The sequence below is a fragment of the Dermacentor albipictus genome, unplaced genomic scaffold (assembly GCF_038994185.2).
Source record: "Dermacentor albipictus isolate Rhodes 1998 colony unplaced genomic scaffold, USDA_Dalb.pri_finalv2 scaffold_13, whole genome shotgun sequence".
In the NCBI taxonomy this organism is placed as follows: Eukaryota; Metazoa; Arthropoda; class Arachnida; order Ixodida; family Ixodidae; genus Dermacentor; species Dermacentor albipictus.
This window is the reverse complement of record NW_027225567.1, coordinates 2129507-2145944: the sequence shown is the minus strand read 5'-3', so window position 1 is coordinate 2145944 and position 16438 is coordinate 2129507. Positions and strand designations below refer to the sequence as shown.

The window sequence follows — 16438 nt, the reverse complement described above, 5'->3', positions numbered from 1 at the left end:
TGCGTATACGCATCTTCTATTCTGGTCGCAGTTTGCCGCGCATATGGACCTTGTAACGCTGATCATATGCGCAGATATATGCGCGTTCTCGCAATGTTCTCAAATTAAGCGCTTTGCAGTTAATAATACAGCATATATGTTTAAAGGAACGAAGAGCCGTGGACATACGTGCATACGTAAACAAGCTTGCGGCACTCAGGTGCTGGTGCACTGGGACTGACATTGGTGCTCTACGCCAAAAATTGTACGCACTATAAATCTGTACCGAAACGCAGGGAGTGGTATAATGATCGTAACTGCGTTTACATTTAGCAACAAATGGTCTCGAAGGAGACTGGCGACCTATAGATCCAAGTACAATGGTCGGATGAAATTTTCGAATGCGGCAAGCAATTAACCCAAGTGTGAAAGGGCATTGCTGAACTGCAATGTAGCTGGTTTAACTCATTCCCATAATATTTACAAAATAACTCGTCTCTGACAATAACCACCCATTCAGTGAGACAAATCGACTACGCACAATCTTCACTGTTGATGTGTTAATTCTTGCGGTAAGATGTAATCGCAAACATTTGGCGCTTCATCTTGAAACAAGACCGGTAAGCGCGCTCATTGTTGTACGGCAGAATAAAGAACACGAACATGCACCGACATGTGTGCAAACTACTGGAATGTGAGTGAAGATGAAGGACCTATTACCGTGCTAGTACTGTGTGTACTGTCCAAAAGAAGAATAAAAAAGACGGAAAAGAATGCCCAGTGCCGAGATGTAACGATTCAAGCTTTATTACTTTTCGACCTAGAATGCAACAGCATTAGTTCCATGTGCTTTATACATGGGTAAATGTTATGATAGAACTCATTACATGCACCAACCAGCCCAAATTATCACTATACTGGAGCTTATGGACGCATAGCAGTGCACTGCTTTGCACTTATTGCCGCACAGGGGTTTGCTATCCCCACTAGCGAACAGTTTGGTTGACCTCCCTGCCTTTCTGCTTCTTGCATTCTCTCTCCGTTTGTATAAAACGCACTAACTTGCGGGAGAGAAAGCGTTTTCCTACTTTAGAATTCAATTAATTGTCAAGCAATTGTTTTGCAGTTCCAGTAACTAAAGCAGAAATGCGAAAACGAAACCGAATCTGCTCTGTTCTCCGCGCTCACAGAGTGCGGCACCAGGGGGCAGCGCGCGCTGCGCGGCCGTTAGGAGTGGCTGACGGAGGTACACATGTGTAGTCAGCCGGAATTTTTCGTGTCGTGTTGTAAAAGTTGTTAATTCGCCGTAAATATCTCTTGATTTGTACTCAAGAGTGGAGCAAGACCCCAAGGAAGAGAGATTGACGCATCGGGAGCGAAGAACAGAAACGATGGATGGTTACGCTGCTTGGGTCTCGGCACGTTCGAATTGGCAAAGTTCCGAATTTGTCGCTGTGTGGTGTACGCTTGTGCGCTCGTCATTTGCCGTCATCGCGCGGAGATATTTGCGCTGGATGTCTTTCACTTCGTGTACAAAACTCTGCACGCTGCGGCATCGAAGAAGTTGTCCTGTGTTTGGGTGCACGTATGCGCTTGGACACGGATAGCCTGCTTGCTCTCAACGGGTGTTCAACAGTCTACGCGCACTCGTAACTTGCTCATGAGGTAAGCCCATTTTAATCTTATTTGGTTTGCATAACGTAGGTGTTAAAATGATGTGTGGTAAGCCGGTGTCGCGAACAGAAATATTGTTTCAAAAGACCACTATGCAACGTCTTAGGGCAAAAATGACGCATGAATGGAGAAAGGGATCACCCTATCTTTTCCGATCGATTCCAGTGGTAGCGCGATCGGCTCGATCGCAATTTCCGTGAGGTACTTCTAACTTTTTGCTCACTCGGGTTAAAAGCGTAGAAGAAAACTACGTTCAGTTGGGCACTTGTATTGACGCTTGTATTGGCTTTAGAGCATACTGTATCCGATACAAGAACTTCTGTTAGAATACGGAAATAAACGTTCGAGGCAATAGCAATGGCTCACTACCTGTGATCGTTACTTTCTTGCTTGGGTGCACGTTTGAATTGTGACCAGAAAAAAAAGTTCTTTGGCTGCTCTGCTGCGTTTCCTTGGTGCAACTTTTTTCAGTGCAGCAAGACGTGTTGCTTCGAATGATGTCTGGGCAGTCAAGGCATTCGTGTCAGTAAGCAAGCAGTAAACGGGGTATCAGTGCGAAAAAATTTGGACATACAAGAGAAGCGAATGGTATCATCATATACTCTTTTATTTTACGAATAATTCAGTTGTATTATTAAAGCGGAGAGTATATATGCATGAAAGTCAGATTGTGTTGATACTCAGCGAAAACAAGGTAACTTATCATTACTAATCAATCCTTTTCTTTTACTGAAAGGCCTGTTGCTGTTGTTCTGCTCAAGCTGAGAAGAGGTCTGCTGCCTGCAGTGGGTCCATCTCTCTCAAGTTATCGCAGTATTGTAGCTCTCGAAGTGAGTGGATTTTTTTTATCTTGGCTATTTCCTACATGAATCATGAACATCTACTTAGATGTGTAGGTGATCACTGTCAGTGACATTGGAGTGCTGGTGGACAAGCACTCCTTTATGATTGCAACGCATATGACAGAGTGCAGCTGTGGCAGTATGTGAAGGTGTTAATCTATAAGCCAAATTAGGTTCCTTGAGGTAATATATTTGAGGCACAGAGCATGTTCATAAAGAGAAACCTATATTTGCCAGGACTAACGCTTATCAAAATTCGCCTCTAGTTTTATCTATTGCTTATTGGAAGTCGTTACCTGCAAACATTGTCTCGCTTACGGAATCATCATCATTTCATGCAGCGCTGCTAACCTTTTTAGATTGTGTCAACCTGTCCGAACCCACATTCCCTTGAATATTTACTTAAACAGTGTGTTCAAGTGCTTGGCATTGTATAAAATTCATTCCGTTTCATCTTATATGTATCTGTGTAGGCTGTTTACCTAAATCATTATTCGATTGTATCCTTAAACTCGTGTTCCGATGGGTACTGATTGTTTGCATCACATTTTAGGTTCTTATGCGTGCTTCACGCTACTAAACAAAGAAAAGTTTTTCGGCAGCAGTATTATATGATCGCACGCACTAGTTAGTCCACCATATGCCCTGCTTCCAGGACAAGCGACTGCATGACACCGCATTTCCACTGGCTTCACCTGCATCAGGTGCGGTTTGCTGCATCCAGCAAAACATATTAGAATTCAGTGGTGCACAATGTTTTCTGTCCCCTTTCTCGACGCCTACTGAACACATGGTAAACTGTTTCCAAAGCAGAAAAAGGGAAAGGGCTCTGAACACATTGTATATTAAAGTGGCTTCTACTGGGTAACGCAAGTACTGTGGCATAGTAGATTTTCACCAGGCAACCTGGGAGCCCGAAAAGGCTGCTGTTTACTTGCAAATGACCAACATGTGAGCATGTTGAAGTTCTTTTTTTATTCTCATCGCTTAGTTAGCTAGTGGAGACAACTTTCACAACTGGAGAAGAAGCCTTGGAAGCATGAAACGCTTCACAAAACCAGCTTCAATATATCATGTGTCTGCATCACAATTTCATGCTGCATGAGTGAACCCTCTGGTTAACATGTGAGAGTGTCCATGATGTTTGCCATGCATTATCCACTTTATTTACAGGTCAACCCTATCTTGAGATTTAAGCTGATGTTGCGTTTAGCGAAATTATGGCTGAGAGCCAGCTTTTGAGAATGCAGATTGAGCTCGACAGATTAAACGCCAGCACAAGTCGTTGAGGATTTCAGATCAAGAATCTTCAAAGGCAGGTCATTTAGTGGTGTTAATATTCTGCTCAAAGTTTTGATTGTTACGTTCACATGGTGCCCAAGCATTGCGGTAACAACTTCACTTGGAGTACATAGCAAGGGTGTATTCGATGTAAGCTGCTGGCTTTTTTTCTGTGTTTTCAAAAACTGGTTTCTTGTTCAGTTTAAATTTTCAAATTTTGGATTGTTTATTAGGTGTTGTGTCCTGTTTCCTTTTTCCTGCAGCTTCTTAGTTAAACATCTGAATAGTGAACACAATATGACCTTTTGCTTGATTTTCTAGATTACACGCCCTCGATGCAAAACAATTTCACTTCAAAACTGCTTGTACCATACTGAAAGAAAAACTTGAAGCAGCCATAGCCATTAATAACACGCAAGAAATGATTATGAAAATTGTAATATTGTTTTATGATCTACAGGGTGTCGTAACTATCATGCACCAAGATTTAGAAATATGTAAATGCAATGTAACTAGACAGAATGAAGGTAATGTTGTTTGCCATCGCTTGGAGATGCTCAGATTATTTTTTGCATTCTGCCTAATTACGTAATTCTTAATTAGTTAATAAATATCTCAAATAACTAAATGAAAAGTGTCAATGAAAAGTTGTAGAGCAATATGAAAGCCTCCCGATACACTTTTCTGTTACTGTTACTCATTGTGTGCTACATAAAAGTGTTTTTCCAAGGAATAAGCCTGTGAATACATGTAAAGTGTCTTGAGTGGCCAGTCATGTGTCAATTTTGTGGTGCAAAGCCACGAATACAACTTAAATGGGTTCTTTTAGGAAAACGACTTAGTTAAAAAAATTATCCTTCTTTATGCAGCCTGTGCAGACAAGGTTTATTAGACATGGCCATGGCCCTCAAGGAAGATGCCGAGGCCACAGGCAGTTCCTCCAGTGACCGTCCAAAGGTCCCCTGTGGCACAAGTCTAATTTGGCACCTGTACCTTTCTCCTGCAGCTTTTCTGTCTACTTAGCTAACCAGGTGGGTCAACGATTGCAAAGAGAAAAAAGGATCAACAGCTTCAAACGTAGAAATTGCTCAAGCTCAATGCATTTTTGGTGTGAAGTTTTTCTCTTATCATTTATGAAAAAACGGGTAATAAGTATATGATATGGTCTTCATACGGACACCTCTTTCCCATAGAGAACTATCAGTAAAAAAAGCAGCTTATGAAGGCTTGTATATTAGTTAGGATGATGTGGCATAGATAGGATAATGATTATGAATGTTTCTGGTGAAGGTAGTGGTAGTAGAGTGAATAATCAGCTTATATATAGATTAAAAGACATTTCGTTTTATTGCCAGAATTTTAAATCATCCCAAATAATTCTTGCATTTGATAGTCTATGCACATTGAGCGGCAGTGCTTCTTGATGCTTGCTTCTTGCTGACATCATTCTTATGCTGCATAATTCACCTGTTTGAATTCCCTATTTCTCCCGTTCAAGCAACTTGACATTCATCATAACAAACCTTGTAGATGAGTTCCAGAAACTTGCTGATGAGATTAGAGGGCGGCGTGCATCCCAGGCTTAGATATGCATTCAAGAGCTTCATACTGTGCAAATGTTAGAAATACTCCTGCTAAGCAAGTTCCTGGTGTCATACAAGGGTGTTTGTGAATACGAATTTGCCAAAATTGGGAAAACAGTCAATCTAAAACATGTCAAGTGATGTTGCTGACAATACACACACATTCCAACTGAAGTAAATACAAACAAATATAGCACCAAATGCAGAATTATTGGCATGGTGCCATTCTTTCAGTGGAATAAAATTGTCCTGTGTTGTAAATCTGGAATCCTTTATAATCCAGGCTACAAAATACATCATGAGGGTTGTGACATGAAATACGCATGTATTTATTCCGCGTTTTTTTTTTACTTTAAGACACGATAATGCATAAACAGCAGTGAAAGAACTGAGATCACAGTACTTAATACTTTATATTGCTCCAGAAATCCGTTTCTCTGCCGATCACAGCATTTGACACTAACAATTTTGTGACAGGAAATGTGAGACAGAAGGCACATAACACTTAGGGTGGTGCTTTTCACTTCGATTGTTTGGGAACGAAACCCGTACTGTACATGTTATGGCTCTACGTGTCGTTACCTTTGAACAACAAAAAGGTAGGGGGTTTGCGTTTTGCAAAACTGCATGCAGGTTTTTACTGTGTGCAATTAAAATTAGAAACCTTCACAGCTGATACTAAATGCATTCTCCACAGCTTTAGGTTATACAGGTGCACTACTTTACACAGAACACACTCTTTTACCTCGTCACTGCCCACACTCTTAGGCAAAGTTACACCCTTTGGAGTGCACTTTCTGCCACACAGCGATAATTGTCATCTGCCTTGATGCATTTCCTTTCTTTAACGCCGCGAGCCCTGTACTTTCCAGTAACGAACGGCATGCGCGTTATCAGCATGATAGCATGCCGGGCGTGTAGCGGGCGTGGCGTTTTCAAGAAAGGAAACGCATCAAGGCAGATAACGATTATTGTGTGGCAGAAGGGGCACTCCAAAGGGTGTAACTTTGCCTATGAGTGCAGGTGGTGATTCAGATTCTTCAAAGGTGTTTCATTGTATGGGATGGCACATCGCACTTCACTTATTTGCAGAATATTGCATTCCAATTGTGTCATATGAGATAAATCCATTAGAGAGATTTAAATTGCCCTAAATTTATTACAACTGTGTACTGGTAAACTGGCAGCAGCTTCCAGTGCTTGTGGAAAACAATTGTAACTGCCATATTATATGTAGCTGCTAGTGCACAGGCATCGGCAGCAGCAATGGTTAGGGTACTCTTGTTTCTTCTATTCTGGGGTATGCATCCTCCACCAGAAAATAGTTTTTTTCCTCTTCCTCTTCTACCACATTGGAACGTGAAATGGGTTGTAATTTGTAGGGAATACTCTTGCATAAACTTCATGAGCATTTCTTCTTGTCTGTGCCACAGATCATTGTTGCTAGGACTGTAAAAGCAGGGTGCCTGTTTACAGCACCTATAGGGAACAATCTGTGAAGCTTTAACGAACAGTAAGGATAATGAGTAATCGAATAATTTTTAGTATTCTTCAACAAATTTAGCACTCTGCTTTCCACTGTGGTGTTTTTCAAACTCTAATGTTTGCACAAGGTTTGACTGCAGGATGTCCTTTTGTGTGAAAGAGTGCACTTGTGCGCATAACACCTCACTGGCAACATTCTGCTGCACAGAATGTCATTAGCTATTGTATGCATTGGTCACTATCTCACAAACGGGCTGCTCCTTTGTTAGTTGGAATGTAGCATTAATGTAAAGCACATTTGATGTCATAACAAAAAGAATTGTGCCCTCTTATCCCCTAATTCTCCTCACTTGACGTCTAGTGTTATAATAGCATGGTTGACACCATGAGAGTCAGTGTGGTGTATAATTGTGTCTATGGTGGGTTGGGGGGGTTTGTACAATAACTTAAGCAACTTTTCCAGACGACTTGAATCAGTATTGTGGAATGCTGCTTTTTTTTCACTCACTGTTGCCAAGTTTCACCTTGGTTGTGGCAACAGTTATAATGTAGATCGCTAGCGCTCCTGCCAACACACATAATGTGCAGGCATCTGTATTGAAAGAAAGACCAGCTAATGGTTTGCCAGGAGCAAAGGTCCATTTAGATCATTAAATTTTACACCAGTGGAAATAACTGGTGATGAAAGCGCACCCAGGAAAACTGCCCACATTTTCTTTCATTGTAATAATGCTGAAGCTTTGAACCGCATTTGAACTGACTTGTTTAAAAAATGACCCATTTCCTTGTTCAAGTAAGACAAAGGTTCCACAGGAAGACAAAAACTTGAAGCCGTCAACAGCAGCATGAATATAAACCGCGCTCGGCGTTTTGCAATCTTGCACCTGGTTATCATATTGTCCATCCCATATTTTTCTACAGGCTGTTCTTTACTGTTTTGTGGTCATGCCCAGTTTAATTTTAATGTCCCTATTTTTTATTATTTGGTTAATATATCTTTTCGTCATCGGCTTTCAACAAAATATATATTCATAATGTGCCTTCATTTACCATTTACAGTGATCTTAACCAGATGCATCTTGATACAAAATTTATTTTCCTTAATTCTTCGTTTCCCTTTTCCAAAAGTGCAAGCTGTTTATCTTGATACCTATTTTCTCTTATGGGAAGATTAGGTCTACTGGTATAATGACTGCTTACATGTGTACACCGTTTTCTATTATGGTCACCCCTACTCGTAGCAAGTACTGACAGCAGTGCTCATACCCACTCCATCACAATCGCCACTGCTAAGCACACCCTTCCTTCCTTTATTTTAACACTTTGGCTTCTCTTGACCTATTATATACACCAATTTCTTCACCCCCAATGAGGCTAGGGGCCAGTGAGCTATGCACAATCCAAAACAACACAGCCAAGGAAAACATTTGCTACCATAATGACAAGCACCTATGTCGAAATGTTGGCTACAGCAGCATCCCTTGTTTCAACAATGTTGGTCTACTTACATGTTTTTCTAACACAAAAGTTACTGCTTTGTCGTGTTCTGTGATTATACTTTTTTGCCGCTTTCTTTAGGATGGATATTCACGAATACTATTTGTTTCTCCTAACAGCAGCAAGTTTATCCTTGCAAGCATTTGGGGTCAAGAACAACTTTCACCAGGAAGAAGTGCAAGACGAGTGATTGAAGAAAATAAAGTTGCTTCTGTGATCTAAGAACTTGAGGACTGAAATGTTGCACATTTTTGTATATATGCTATGCAGTGCATTCATATCACAAAGTGCAAAATGTTTTATCTCTGCAGCTATGTCAGTGTGTTGACAAGACAATTTTCTCAATGGTGACCAGCTGCTTTAGCTGTGAGCTACCTTCATTGCATTTGCATTAAAGGAGATGTACTATCGTGCACAAAAGTACCCTGGAAGTGCGAGCGTTGACCAAATTGCATTTCTGTTCAAGACCGCTGAAAACAGTGTCTCAAGTATACACATTCTGAACGCAGATGGTAGCATGGCTGATCCCAGCAAATAGTGCACCATAAAATTCGGTCGACTCTCGCGCGTCCTATGCAGATTTGTCCTCGACGGCACATTCTCCGAACAATAGATTTGCTCTGCAAGAGGAAATACGGGAAGCACCTGTACTTTAACGGATATAGTACAGATATAGCATATGGAGTCTCGTTTTCTGAATACGGCAAGCACCTGTATTTTAACGGTTATAGTACAAATTCAGCATACAGTGTGTTCCGTTTTCTGAATACGAGAAGCACCGTACTTTAACGGTTATAGTACAGATTCAGAATGCAGAGTCTTCCGTTTTCTAGATACAGAAGCACTCGTATCTTGTATTACGGTCTCTCTTTTACAGTTGTCCGTTCTACGGAAATGACCGTTCTTAATTTACGGAAGAGTGTTCGGTCACAAATTACCAGCAAATTTTCTGTAAAGTAAGGAAAATTTTTTTTTTACAGTGTACGTGACGTCAGATGACTTCACTGGAGAAGTAGCATGAATCAAACAGGTTGTAGAAGAAAAAATTGCAGGACGCTTAAGCTTCCCCTTCAAGAGTGGAACACGATAGCGTTATCGAGGGTATTGGGGCATCATCGCTCCGGTCCCTGCACGGCCCCAGTGCGCTCAAACGAGACAAAGGGGAGAAGCGGGCGAGTGGCGCGCTGCCTGTCGGTGGAGTGCCGTACATTGCGAGGAGGGGGTCTTCTGTGTTTGCTGCAAAATGGCTCTGCGTGTGCGCCAAGCGCAGAAGAAATGTAGCGGAAAGGTACTTCGCTACTTGTTTAACTGCGACTTATGTAATTTACATGCTCATAATTACCGATATACATCGCAGTATAACATTTTATGGCAGGTTTTTATGGCAACACCACATTCACTAGAGGCGCTTTTGTCCTGATTTGAACCATCGAACTCAAGACTGAGTGGTAGAGTCTCTGTCTTACACTTCGGAGACCCTGGTTCAGTTCCCACTCAGCCCATCTTGCAAGTTGTTTTTATTTATGAATTGCCTTTCGGGAGGTTTCGCTCACGGCCAACGCCGCCGACGCCGACACTGACGCCGATGGCACCGGCTTTTCTGCGACACGAGCTCCTTAACGCTGTCGCGTTAAAACAGCGTGTGTCTGTCTATGGCCGAAATCAAAATTAGTGGACTGCTCGGGAAGCTAGCGACCGAGGCTGCAGTTTCCAAATCTTTGTCGCCGCAGTACCCTTACATTTTTTTTAATCGGTCGGATCAGTTACTGCGTGACAAAGTGCTTAAACTGGGAGAGGGCGTAGCACAAGCGTTGACGCGAGGCCAAGGTCGTAAAATCGCGTCGCTTTCAGCTGAAATGCAAAAGCTGCTCCAGCGGAAGTAGCAAAAGAGGTAACTTCAGTAACCGAATCCGAGCTAGGCTTGAGGAACGAAAAAGCGATTGAGGAAACCCTGCCAGCTGACCAGCTTAATGAGAGCGGATCACTAGGGGGTCAAAGTTGACGCCTGCAGGACGAGCAAGCTGACGCACTCGCAAGCGAGACAGGGTCCTTGCCATCACCGGCCTGATAGAACTTTGATCAGACCTTACGCGTGGACAAGAAGTCACTGGCAGCCGAGGAAAGGAAGGATGACAGCTTAGCTAAACTACATCACACAGCTAAAGAAGGTATTGCAAGCCACAACGTAAGGATACAAGAGAGATGAGGATTGTTGTATCGGCACTGCAGAGACCGAAAGGGTAGGATTCTAGATCAGTTAGTGGTACTTACTAAGCACAGGGAGGACCTTTTGAGTCTCTGTCATGGAAACCGGTGGTCTGGCTACCTACGCATAAAGAAATTAAAGGAAAGATTGGTATGGTATGGTATGGTAAAACTTTAATAAAGTCTTGCAGATCGTGAGTCTTCACGAAGGGCCGCTCCGACGTGAGAAACGGAAGGCCGAGCCTCTCGGCCACATCGTGGGCCTGCTGGACAGCCCAGAGTTGGTCAGCCAGAAGAGGGCTGCGGAGAACCGCCTCCCATCTGGCCGAGCTGTTAGCTATGATAGAGCGTGACCAGGCACACCGCCAGAGCATATGGTCTAACGTGTCTGTGTGTCCGCAATCGTGGCAGGTAGCGTTGGTCTAAGTATCCGGATAGATTTTATGTAATAGCGACGGATTTGGATAGGTATTCGTACGTAGTAGACGGAGCGTTAATGCTTGAGCTGTATTGAGGCGCGGGTGCGGAACAAAGTAGGTTCTACGGCTGAGATAGTAGTGTTTAGTAATCTTGTAGGTGGAGGGCGTGTCCCTGTTCTCTGGGGAGTCTGCTTCCGATTGGTCGAGGGTAGCGCGGTGGGCATGTTCACGCGCAGCCCCATGAGCCGACTCGTTAAGGTTGGGAGCAGCACCCTTTATCTGACCCTGATGTGCCGGAAACCAATAAATGAAGTGGTGCGTGATTGCCTTGCCCCCAATAAGTCTGAGGGCCTGTTTGGAAACGGTGCCTTTTTCAAATGCTCTGACTGCTGATCTTGAATCATTATAGATGACATCCCGTGAGCTATCCAGCAGGGCTAGTGCAATAGCCATTTGTTCAGCTATTTCGGAGTCCCTCGTCCGAACCGAGGCAGCATTGGTGATTCCTTGCCGACCATCAACAGTGACGATGGTGAACGCCCGACGTCCCTTACAAGAAGCGGCTTCCACAAAGCTCACCTGTCGCTGATTACTGTGTATTTGCCTAAGGAGGTTGGCCGCCCTTGCCCTCCACCTACCGCGATTATGATGGGGGTGCATGTTCCTAAGTATTGGCGCGACCGTAATGTTCTCACGAATCGACGGAGGAACGTCAGAGAACTCATCCGCTACTCTATCGGGGTGATATCCGAGTTCCTGCAGGATGGATCTCTCTGCCTTCGTTGTTGTGAGGCGAGTTAGCTGTGCACGCTCCTGGGCTTCTGCAACCTCTTCAAGAGTGTTATGAATGCCAAGCTGCATTAAGCGCTCTGTACAAGTGTATACGGGTAACCCGAGAACCCGCTTGGTAATCTTCCTAAGCTGTGCATTCAATTTATCCCGCTCTGCCCGTTTCCATCGATGCATGGCTGCCACGTATCTAAAGTGGCACAGAACGAAGGCATGCATTAGTCGAATGAGGTTATCCTCCTTGAGTCCATGATGCCGATTTAATACTCTCCGAATTAAACGAACAACGCTTTCAGTTTTAGCAATTAGCTTGCGTATAGTCTTGCCATTTGTACCCCTGACTCAACGATCATGCCCAAGACCTTGATTAAATCGACTCTGGGTATACGACAACCGTTTCTTATATATAAGTTAATGTGTCTGTCTTCTAATAATGTCCATCCCTTGGGCCTTGGACCGCGTTTCTTGGGACTATACAGCAAAAGTTCCGACTTCTAGGGGGAGCACCTGAGACCGGTGGGTTCGAGATAGGTTTCAATAGTGTCTATTGCCTCTTGTAAGGCTCCCTGAACCTGACCGTCAATGCCTCCTGTGCACCATATAGTTATATCGTCAGCATACATAGTGTGTTTGATGTCTTCAATCTCGAGAAGTTTTCTGCTTAGGTCAACCATGGCTATATTGAATAAACAGGGGGAAATGACTGACCCCTGTGGGGTGCCCCTCTCGCCAAGTTCCAGCAGGTGTGATTCGAGATCGGCCACCCGGAGGGTAGCCTTCCTATTCGATAGGAACGATCTAACATAGTTATAAAATCTCTCACCCAGATTGAGCCGAGATATCGAGGCTAGGATATGCGAATATAGAACGCTGTCGAAGGCCTTCTCAAGATCATGTCCCAAAACGGCTCGAGTGTCGCTAGAGTCGTTGTCTATGATTTGATGCTTAATCATTTTCATGGTATCTTGTGTGGACAGGCCTGGTCTGAATCCTATCACACTATGGGGGTAAATGTCGTTAGTCTCCAGGAACCGGGAGAGTCGATTCAGGACCGCGTGCTCCGCTACCTTACCCATACAGGATGTAAGCGAGAAGGGCCTCAAGTTGTCAACGCTAGGTGTTTTGCCAGATTTGGGGATGAGTACTGCGAGAGCAGCCTTCCAAGAGAATGGTACGGTTCCATTCCTCCAAATTTCATTATTGTCCTCTGTGAGGTATGCGATTGATTTTTCATCCAGATTTCGCAACGCCTTGTTGGAGATGCCATCCGGGCCTGGTGCGGATCTACCATTGAGTCCATGTAGTACCCTACGAATCTCCTCAACGCCGAACTCTGCATCCAGGTAGGAATTGGCCTGGCCCTGGTAATCGAGATGTACAGGAGACCACCCTGAGCCGACTGGGAGATATTTGTTAGCAATCGCGCGGAATGATTCGTCCTCAGAGGTCATTCGTACGGCCTCATGTATGGTTCTACCAATGACATGCCTCTGATTAGACTTAGTATTGGTCTCGTTAAAGCAGATGCTTAAGCAAGCTCCAAGTTTTACCGTTGCACATTTGGCCGTCTATCAAATTGCAAACCTCATCCCACTGCTGTTTAGGGAGAGTTACACAATGCTTCTCAATGTGTTTGTTAATATCAGATATCTTTTTGCGTAGCCTACGATTAAGTCGTTGACACTTCCATCTGTTGAGAATGTGCTGTTTGGCCTCTAACCGATGGGCTAACCTGCTATCCATTTTCTCAACAGGAAGGTCGGTGCAGACCTTAGAGGTTGCACGCCGAACGTCCTCTTGGACCTGAACCATCCATTGCTCTATGGTAGGTCGGGAATTTTAGGGAGCCCTCTCCTCCCGAAGCTTGCGGAATTTATCCCAGTCCGTGTACGAGAATTCGCGCTATTTTTTACCCATGTCAGGAAGCTGGGCCTCACAAATATAGTGGTCACTACCAAGGTTCTCAGCCAAGTTATTCCATTTGGCCTAAGTCACGTTCTTGACGAAGATGAGATCGGGGGTAGAGTCTCTACTCGTGGATGTCCCGATTTGGGTTGGAAAGTTAGGGTCAGTGATCAGCGTCAGATCCAGATCCATGGTATTCTGCCAGAGATACTTAGCCTTATTGGTATCATATTTATAACCCCAGACATGAAACGGGGCAATAAAGTCCCCGGCGACAATAAGAGCGCTTGAGCCTGCCATGTCTATAGCCTTGCGGAGCAGTTTTAAATCGTTGCCTTTTTTCGTTGGGACTACTATATATGTTAAGAACATATATGCTGCCTCGGTTGACCCAACCAGGTATAATCTTTACCATAATATACTCAATATTACTACCAGCCAATTTGAGATCATGTGTCATATGAGTGAGTTTTTTACTAACGAGAGTACATACCCTCCTCCACCCCGACTGCACGGCGACCGAGCAAAACCCAGTCATCGAGATGCCAGGCGAGAGGCTTTCCTGTAATAAGATAACCTGGGGCATCTTTTCACAACTGCGTAGATATTGCTGTAGGGGAGCCTTTTTCCTAGAGAAGCCCCTACAGTTCCATTGGGAAATTCGGAATGTCTCAAGGGGCGGAGCCATCTATTACGAGCTGAACACCGACCCTAGGTGGGACTAGAATCGGGGCTACGTTGCTAGCTGTTGGGTCAGAAAGACGTATCGGTGGGTTCGGTGGCGTTACCGGGCCCACAACAAACTCGAGAAAAAATTCCATTTTGGCCTAGCGATGGTTGGTGTTTGCTTCTAAGGTCGTCATCTTGCTTTGCATCTCAGTGATCGTATCACCTAACTGTTTCACACTTTCACTGAGAGCGGTTAACATCTCGCGCACCTCTGATTTAGCTTTATGTGACACGTTCTCTTGATCACAAGCTATTGCCCTCTTCTTCGGTGGTCGTGACCCGTCGCTACCATCGGCCATCGGGACTTCTCGAATTTCCGCGTTGACGGTAGCGGTGGGTTGCGAGTTCCTAGCGCCCTTAATCTCTGCTATCTCAGCCATTAGCCTATTAATGTTCTCTCTCATGGCCGTGTTTTCGCGCTCTAATCTAGTGATTTTTTCCAAACTATCATCATGCCCTGGCAGCAATCTCGACATCACCTCTGGTGGTCCTCCACGGACCCGATCTGCCCAAGTGGGGCGGCCCTCCTTGTGGACCACCTGATGCTGATGATCATGTCCCCGGGCTCTGGATCTTGACCAGGACCGGCTTCTGGGCTCGAAGCGAACCATGGAAGCAGATCGTCCCCTAGAGCGACCATGGAAATGGCTCCGGGATAAACTCCAGGAACGGTCACGACACCTAGACCGCGATCTGGAGTGACGGCGACCTCCCTCGGGGGCTGTATGCTGGGACCGATGATGGTCGAGCTCCGGGAACTGGAGCTCAGCACCACGATAATCCGGTGTAGGGCTTCTCATCCGGCTCCTTTCGGCTCTGACTCGTTCTCTTCGACGACGTCGAACGACGTGTGGGATTTTAAAGCGTTGTCTGTATTCCTTTCCTGCCGTGAGATGACCCTCGCCGCACAACTTGCATTTAGGCATGTACTGATGCAGCTCGTCTGGGTTCGAAGCTCCACATCCTCTGCATACGGCTTCGCTGGATGTCGGACATACGTCGGCATGATGGCCAAGCCATCCGCAAGCGTAGTTGATGTCGATCTGCTTACGATATAAAGTACATCTGACCAATGAATTGTCATACCTGACGTAGTTGGGCACACGGTATCCGTCAAAGGCAACTATGACAGTGCCGGTGTCCTTGATCCTCTTGGATGCCAGCGCCAGGGGGTTTCTTGCATTAACAATCTTGCGCTGCAACACCGTATTACTCGTATTACACCTTTGCACGTAGCATGTGGTGTCATGCGATATGCCGCTACCTCGTGCAGACGACCCGCCAAGAAATATCCTTGATTCTAACATTTTTGATTGCGTTCTCCTCCTCGGGAGTACTGACCACGACGATATTCTGTTAAAAGTTAGAACAGATCGTGTCGGCTTCACGCTTCGAATCTTCGATGCAAGCAGCGGTGTTGATTGCATCAGCCACCACAGTTGGGCCTATCTTGATTATATTCAGGCCACCCCTCACTCTGATCACAGTTTTTATGTCCTCCCTGGGAAGCGGCGGCAGTCTTCCACGTCGAATAATGCGGCTCTTGACACCAACTCCGGTACTGCCACGATCGTTGTGCCCGGGCACCGTGTTAGGCCTGGCTCCATTACCGGGCCTGTCTTTCGACGATTTCGTTAAATGGTGCCTTCGGCCAGCTAATTGCCAGCCGGAATTCTCGAGGAAATCGTCGGGAGGTGGCTCCTCCCCTTGCACTGTATATTCTGTAAGAAAAGGTCTCGCCGAGCGGCCAAAAGGCCGGGAGTGGTTTCCTGCCACGAACTCTTATGGTCCACCGGTGACGCGGTCGAAGTGAAAAGAGCCGTAAAATTGGAAAAAGTCCAGGAAAGATTGCTTATAGAATACTACTGGCCTGGCTGTTTCAAAAACTTAGAAAACTTTGTAACATCATGCGATGCCTACCGGAGCTCGGGTAAACCAGGAGAAACATGGAAATCTCCACTAAAAGGAGTGCCCTGAATAGCAGAATCTTTCAGACGACTTGTGATAGACCCGGTAGGGCCTCTAAGAAAGGCAAAGTCGGGTTACAGGT

The 16438-nt window shown here is 44.9% G+C and overlaps 1 long non-coding RNA gene across 1 annotated transcript; it reads left to right on the top strand.

Moving 5' to 3' along the window:
• Window positions 1-1224: 1224 nt before the first annotated feature.
• LOC135917818 (uncharacterized) lies at window positions 1225-8542 on the top strand. The gene is made up of 4 exons (XR_010569422.2): window positions 1225-1644; window positions 2390-2483; window positions 4646-4807; window positions 8461-8542. It is a non-coding gene; the product is annotated as an uncharacterized lncRNA (long non-coding RNA).
• Window positions 8543-16438: the final 7896 nt, after the last annotated feature.